Genomic DNA, 8,090 nt, shown 5'->3' with positions numbered 1-8,090 from the left:
TTTTCGGAAGTTGGAGTAGGTCCGTAATGTTGAATATGACTTATGTGTAAAATTTGGGATCAATCGGACGTGGTTTGATAGGTTTCGGCACCGGTTGTAGAATTTTGAAGTTTCAAGTTCTTTAAGTTGGAATTGGAGGGTGATTCGTGATTTTAGCATTGTTTGATGTGATTTGAGGGCTCGACTAAGTTTGTATGGTGTTTTAGGACTTTTTGGTGTATTGGGTTGAGGTCCCGGGGGTCTCGGGGTGTGTTTCAGATGGTTAACGGATCAAATTTGGTTTTGGAAGAATAGCTGAAGCTGCTGCACCTGGTGTAATCGCACCTGCGCAACACTGACCGTAGGTGCGAGCCCACAGAAGCGAGCCAAGGGACGTTGGTGTGCTTTGGAAGGAAGAGGCCAGAGGCCGCAGGTGCGGAGTTATAACCGCATCCGCAGATTCGGAAGATGGAGCGCAGAAAAGGAAGGGGCCAGGGCGTGAGGGATCGCAAAAGCGGAAAAGTTTTGGCAGGAGCGGGCACGCAGGTGCGGCCCATTGCTCACAAATGCAGACCCAATCCCCTTAAGTCATTTTCGCACATGCAATGGAAATTCCGCAGGTGCAGTATCGCAGGTGCGACTATAGACCGCAGATGCGAGATGTCTGGATAGAACACTTAAATGCAAGTGTTCGCGATTTTTGCTCATTTTCAACATTTTGAGCTCGGGTTTGGCGATTTCTTGAGAGCATTTAGAGAGGTTTCTTGAGGTATATCCCTTGTGCTTATTTTTGATCAATAATCTTGCTTCCCTGTGTATTTTTCCACCTAGTTAGTGTGTATTTAAGGTGGAAATTGGGAATTTGAGGCTAGTGGTTTGGAAGTTTGATTTGTGGATTTGGAGGACCATTTGGTGTCGGATTTTAGTAAATTTGATATGGTTAGACTCGTGAGTGAACGAGATTTTGTATTTTATGACTTTTACCCGATTCCGAGATGTGGGCCCTATAGGTAATTTTTGAGTAAATTTCGGAATTTTCGTTAAAATGTTGATTTCGTTAATTAGATGAATCTATTATTGTTGTATTTATGATACGTAATTGCTTTTGGCTAGATTTGGGCCATTCAGAGCCAGATATTCGTGGGAAAGGCATTGTGACCGATTAATTGAGCTTGACTCGAGGTAAGTGGCTTGCCTAACTTTGTGTGAGGGAAATCCCCTTAAGATTTGAAACTATTGTGATATGTGAGCGCCGTGTACGTGAGGTGACGAGTACGTACACGGGTTAGTTATGGTAAAACCCTATTTTCTTACTGAGTAGCAATATGTTTTCCTGTTATTTTGAGTTATACCATTTTAATGAGTACTAATCAATTTTTATTCTTAATTGAGTTATTCCAATATGTGTAGCTATCATGTTTAGTCTAATATAACATGTCTACATGTCTTGATTGTTTTTGTGAATTTTGTGTAGCATGCTTAGTAAATTTTCTGCTTCTTCCCTGACTGGTAACTAGTCTAAATCGTAAAATATTTGTGATGTAGTTGTATTTCTATCGTTCGCGCTGCATATTTACTTTGGGACTATGGAACGGTATTCCAGGAGATCCCCCTGTACGACATATTTACTTTGGGACTACAGAATGGTATTCCGGGAGATCCTTATGTACTGCATATTTACTTTGGGACTACGGAACGGTATTCCGGAGCTAAACTGTAGGATTTCTTATTGTCATTGTTATTTCGGTTGGTTGCGCTGCATATTTACTTTGGGACTACGGAACGGTATTCCGGGAGATCCCTCTGTACTGCATATTTACTTTGGGATAATGGAACGGTATTCCGGGAGATCCCCCTGTTTTGCATATTTATTTTGGGACTACGGAACGGTATTCCGGGAGATTCCCCTGCACATTTACGTTTGGGACTACGAGACCGTATCTCGGGAGATCCCATGTTGTTATCACTTTGGGACTACGAAACGGTATTCCGGGAGATCCCCCTGCACATTTACGTTTGGGACTACGAGACGGTATCTCGGGAGATCCCCTGTTGTGTTCCTGTGTACTGAGCTGTTACCTTCTATGATTTTATTGTTGTTAAATTTCAGCCTTTATCTTATTGCGGTATTTCACTCTATATTGTTTTATTATATATTTACCAGTAGGGCCCTGACCTGACCTCATCAATACTCGACCGAGGTTAGGCTTGGCACTTACTGGGTACCGATTGTGGTGTACTCATGCTACTCTCTGCACATGTTTTTCGTGTGCAGATCCAGGTTCACCTTATCAGCCGCACTATCAGTGAGCCGGGATAGCTTTGGAGACTTCAAAGTATATCTATTGCGTCCGCAGACTTCGGAGTCCCCTTCTACTCTTTCTCATGTCCATTATCTTCTGTATTTTTCCTTGTTAGACTCTGATGTATAGAGACACTAGACCTTTCCTTCTGTAGTTTGTGATTCACGATGTTCCGAGTTTTGGGATTTGTTGTGTATTTTTGAATAGTTGGTTAAATTTATATTTTTATTTAATTATTACGCAAAATATTAGGCTTACATAGTTATAGAGACTAGGTGCCGTCACGACGTCACATGGAGAGGAAATCGGGTCGTGACAAAAGTTTTCATAGAATTTTGGTTACTTGATTTTATCCATGATATGACTTCTATTATAATAATTTAAAAATCTCTCTACTTAATTTCAAAAATATCTTATCCTTTTATTTTTAAAATTACATTATATTTTAAAAAATAATCCCATTTCGAAATAATTTATTTAATTTTTTTGAAAAAATATTTCACGTCATACCAATTTTATTAAAATATATATTTTGTTATACTTGAAGATCGATATAGAAACTATCAGTTAGAAAGCCAATATTCCTCTTGTTGAAATTCGAAAAAAAATATTTTTCATATAATATAATTATTCAAAATTAATATTCTTCAACAAAAAAATATCCATTTCGAAATAATTTATTTACATTTTTTTAAAACAAAATTCACATCATACCAATTTAGTTTTTTAAAAATATACATTTTGCTACATTTGAAAATCAATAAACAAACTATCAATTAAAAACTAATATCCCTCTTGTTGAAATTCGAGAAAAAAAATCTTTCATATAATCTAATGATTCACAACTAATATTCTTCAACGAAAAAAGTATTATTCCCTTGCAATGTTGTGATGACCCAAAAGGTCATCTTATATTTTAGAACTCAAATCTGCGCTCTTGAGCATTAAAAATCTCATTTTTACCCTTCTCGATTTGCGTGCGCAGTTCAAGCATATTTTCGGAAAGCTTTTATGTTGAAAATTGATGAAAATAAGAATTTATGCCTTAAAAGTTGATTTTAGTTGACTTCGATCAACATTTTTTGTAAATTGGACCGGATCCATGTGTTGATGGTCTCGGTGGGTCCGTATCGAATTATGGGACATGGGCGTATGCCCGGAATCGAATTCGGAGGTCCCTAGCTCAAGTTATGAATTTTTGATGAAAATTAAAATAGTAAAAATTAATTATTTTTAAGAATTGATTGATGTTTGGCATTGTTAGTGTAACGACCCGACTTGTCGTTTTAAGAAAATACACCCCATTCAGTGACTTAAGGTCTCGAGAAGCTTCACAATATGTATTATGACCCGCGTGTGTGGTCGACTTTAGTTTTCGGAAGATTCGGAATTTAATTTAAAGAAAAATTCTCATTTTGAAGCTTAAATGGAAAGAGTTGACCAAGGAGTTGACTTTTGAGCAAACGACCCCGGAATGAAATTTCGATGATGGCAATAGTTTCGTATGATGATTTCGGACTTAGGCGTATGTTCGGTTTTGGATTTGGAAGTCCGTAGGGCAATTCGACACATTTTGGCGAAAGTTGAAAAATATAAGATTTTGGAAAAGTCTGACCGAAGGGTGAATTTTTGCTAATGAGGACGGATTTCGATTCCGAAAATGGGAATAGCTCCCTTACGTCTATTATGACTTGTGTGCAAAATTTGAAGTCATTCCGGATTGATTTGATACGTTTCGACGCTAAATATAGAAGTTGAAAGATTTGAAAACTTATAATTCGATTCAATGTGCGATACGTAATTCCGGCATTGTTTGATATGGTTTGAAACCTCGACTAAGTTCGTATTGTATTTTGGGACATGTTGGTATAATTGGTTGAGGTCCCGGGGGCCTCGGGTGAATTTCGAAAGATTAACAGAGCAATTCGGACTTGGAAGAAGCTGCTGGAAAATGGCAGCAGCTGTTGGATTCACACCTGCGGAATTTTGGACGCAGAAGCGAGGATTTCGTCGCAGAAGCGAAGATGGAAGGGCATGGCAATGGTCGCAGGTGCGAAGAAAATCCCGCACCTGCGGAAGCGCAGAAGCGGGCAGAGAAGACGCATAAGCGGAGGGGCATCACAGGTGCGCGTGAGGCATCGCAGAAGCGATTCCCGCAAAAGCGGAAAAGCTTCCGCAAATGCGATGGTCGACTGGCAGTGGCCTTCGCAGAAGCGAGATTTTTGCTCGCAAAAGTGAGCACGCATGTGCGAAAATTCGTCCGCAGATGCGAAACTGGGCAGAATGTTAAGGACCAAAAATGGTCATTTCGCCATTTTTCGATTGAGATTTTGGAGCTCGGTTTTTGGGCGATTTTGGAGGAGTTCTTCAAGACTTTGACTTGGGTAAGTGTTCTATATCCTAAAGTAATTATATTTCATGAATCTATGATTATATTCATCGTTTATTCGGATTTAAAAGGAAGAAATCAAGATTTTTACAAAATCTTCCAAAAATAAAAATGAAAATTTAAGATTTGGAGGTCGAGTTGTTATTGGAATTCGATAAAATTGGTATGGGTGAACTTGTATCGGAATGAGTTTTCGGATTTCATAAAAATTATGTCGGGTTCCAAGAAGCGGGCCCCGCATTGACTTTTATTGACTTTTTGGAATAAAATTTTAAGCCGACGTATTATTATCCGGAATTAATTTTGATGAATTTTAATGAAGTTATACAATTAATTTGGATAGATTTGAGCTGTCCGGAGGCCAATTCAAGCAAGAAGGCTATTTTAGGGTATCGGCCTAACTTCAAAAAGGTAAGTATCTTACCTAACCTCGAGTGGGGGAATTACCCCTTAGGCATTGAGTCTTATGTGCAATTTGTATAATTGAGAACCATGTACGCGAGGTGGCGAGTACGTACTTGGGTTATATGTGCAAATTACATTGGTTAAAAATATTTAGACGCCCTTATGTATTAAATGGGAAATTATTGGCACCTATTAAATTCTCTATTTGTCATGCCTAGATCCTTGTTTGTTGAAATTATTTTTACATGATGATTTGGTGTAATTGCCACCTTGGTTTTTATGTGAAATATTATTTTGTTGAGTTGTTAATTTCCGGATATTTTGTTAAGATTTTTGTGCACATTATGGTCGAGCCATGGGCTCCTTATTGTGGAAAATAAGGTATGGTTGATTTTTGTGGCAAGTTGTGATATTTGAGCACTTGATGTGCAATCTGTGATAATTGTAATATTTGAGCATTTGGTATACAATCTATGCTATGTTATAATATTTGAGCACTTGAGGTGCAGTTTATGAGATGTGATATTGGCACATTATATTGTGGGAGTTATGTTTGGGTGTTTGCACGAGGTTTCTGCCGTGCTATTATTACTATTGATTTATGCACATGCGGCGTGACAAGGCGATATATATATATATATATATATATATATATATATATATATATATATGTGTGTGTGTGTGTGTGTGTGTGTGTGTGTGTGTGTGTGTGTGTGTGTGTGGGAACATTATTGTGCACATATGGCGAGACAAGGCGGGCATTCACTTTACTATTGCACACGTGGCGAGACAAGGTGGGTTATGTTAGGGATTGATTTGTGATGGCCTGGTGGCATTGTTGATGTTGCATATTTACCTTTTGCTGATATTTTCTATGGTTGCACTTGCCTTTGGTTATTTTGTTTTTCTGTAATATGTAAATCCTTGTGTTCTTCCGCGATGTATTATTTGATTTAATTGTGTGTTTTTATTCCTTGTTGTAATGTGTTGGCTTTGGCCCCTGTACAAGACTCTGAGGATTTGTTTTTTCAGCTTTTACTAATTTTTAAGGTTAAGTTGTTTTGGATAAAATAAATTATTAGATGCTTTAATTCTTATAAGTTTCACATCCAAATCAGCAACTATTAGGTGTTTCATTTTTATTGAAATGTTATTTTCTCCACACAAATGATTTCTAAAATAAACTCATTCTTTTGTTGATTTCCTACTTGATTTAAATATTTTAAACTTACCTTATTGGGAATAAATTGATCATGTGGATCTTATATACATTGATATTATTGGCACATGAGTAGTCCGTGCAGTTGTGATAGAAACATGGGCACGAGGTGCCGTGAAAATATAAAAGTGGCTGAGACCCGTATTTGATAATTATGAAATGAGGTGTCACATGATGACTTTTAAATTGAAGAATTTTATTTTAAAGATATTTATTTGAAAGAGTTTTATATTCGAAGGATACAATTCGAAGGAAATATATATTTGGAAGGTATTTTATTTGAAGGGTTCTTATGTGAAAGACTTTTTTTAATTGGTTATACTTGTGTTCTTTCTTACTTGTCAGAGTATAATTGTGGTGTTCTTGTTGCGTTACTGTTTATATCACTGCTATTTGTTCTCGATTATTTTAGTATGACACAGGTTATTTGACTAGTGAGTGTCTTGACTGTACCTCGTCACTACTCCACTGAGGTTAGTCTTGATACTTACTGGGCACCGCTGTGGTGTGCTCATTCTACACTTTGCATATTTTTTTGTGCAGATCCAGGTATGTTTCGTTAGTAGTTGTGCGGGTCGTTGCGATGGAGACTCAAGGTAAACCTGCTGCTGCGTTCGCAGGCTTCGGAGTCACCTTTAAGTTTTCATTTTGCGCTATTTATTCTTAGTTCTGGACAGTTGTATTTAGAAGCTTGGGGGTGAATGGGTAAATGGATTTTGGTCCGAACCTCGAGTTTTGACCAAGCGGGCCCGGGGTCGATTTTTCGACTTTTTGGAGGAAAATTTGAGAAATTTAATTTATGAAATATAACTGATTTCTTTAGCAATATTTGATATTATTGAGTTATTTTTGAATAGATACGAGTGGTTTGGAGGTGAATTCCAAAGGAAAAATTGTGATTGAGAATTAAGTGGCCTTCGGAGCGAGGTAAGTATCGTGTCTAACTTTGGCTTTAGGGAATAGGCATTATGTGTTTATTTTCTACGCGTTTGGTTGTTAAATACGATGTATAGGAGAGGTGACGAGCATCTATGCGTCGTTGTCGAGTCATAGCATGCGAGTGAAATTCTATTCTTGTCTATTTTGTAGCCTTAAATTCTACTATCCATGCTTAGCGGGTTATTTGAAATGTTGGGTGACTTATATCTGGTTTCACTGAGATTTGGTAACTTTTGAATATTGATTCAAGGTTGAGGTTACATTGTGCTATTGATTATGGGTAAAATACTGGTTTCTTTGTGATACTCCTATCTATCCGTTGTTATTGATTCTGTGATTTGTGAGGAGGAGTGTAAAGCATGAAGGGTGATGTCGTGCATGCATTATTTATATTGTGAGGAAGAGTGTAAGGCATGAAGGGTGATGCTGTGTGTATTATGAGAGGTTTAATGCACAAAGGGTGATGTCGTGCCGTTATATTTATTTATTTGGTGAGGTTGAGAGTAAAATCACGAAGGGTGATGACGTGTCATTGTATTTATTTATTCAGTGAGGTTGAGAGTAAAAGCACGAAGGGTGATGCCGTGCGGTTTTCCTTTGCTGTTTTATTTTCTCAATTCGTTTAAGGATTTTCGGTTTAATTCTATTTTTTCATTATTCTCACTCTTTATATTGTATTCCCCCACTGTATGTCCCCTTCCCATTATTTCTTTATTTACTGTTGTTGCCACCAGCATGATTATACTGTTTAGGTTATATGTGGGTGTCTTGTCCTAGCCTCATCACTACTTCGCCGAGGTTAGGCTCGACACTTACCAGTACATGGGGTCGGTTGTACTGATGCTGCACTCTGCAC

This window comes from Nicotiana tabacum, chromosome 19 (assembly GCF_000715075.1).
Source record: "Nicotiana tabacum cultivar K326 chromosome 19, ASM71507v2, whole genome shotgun sequence".
Lineage (NCBI taxonomy): Eukaryota > Viridiplantae > Streptophyta > Magnoliopsida > Solanales > Solanaceae > Nicotiana > Nicotiana tabacum.
Note: the sequence above shows the minus strand (reverse complement) of the source record.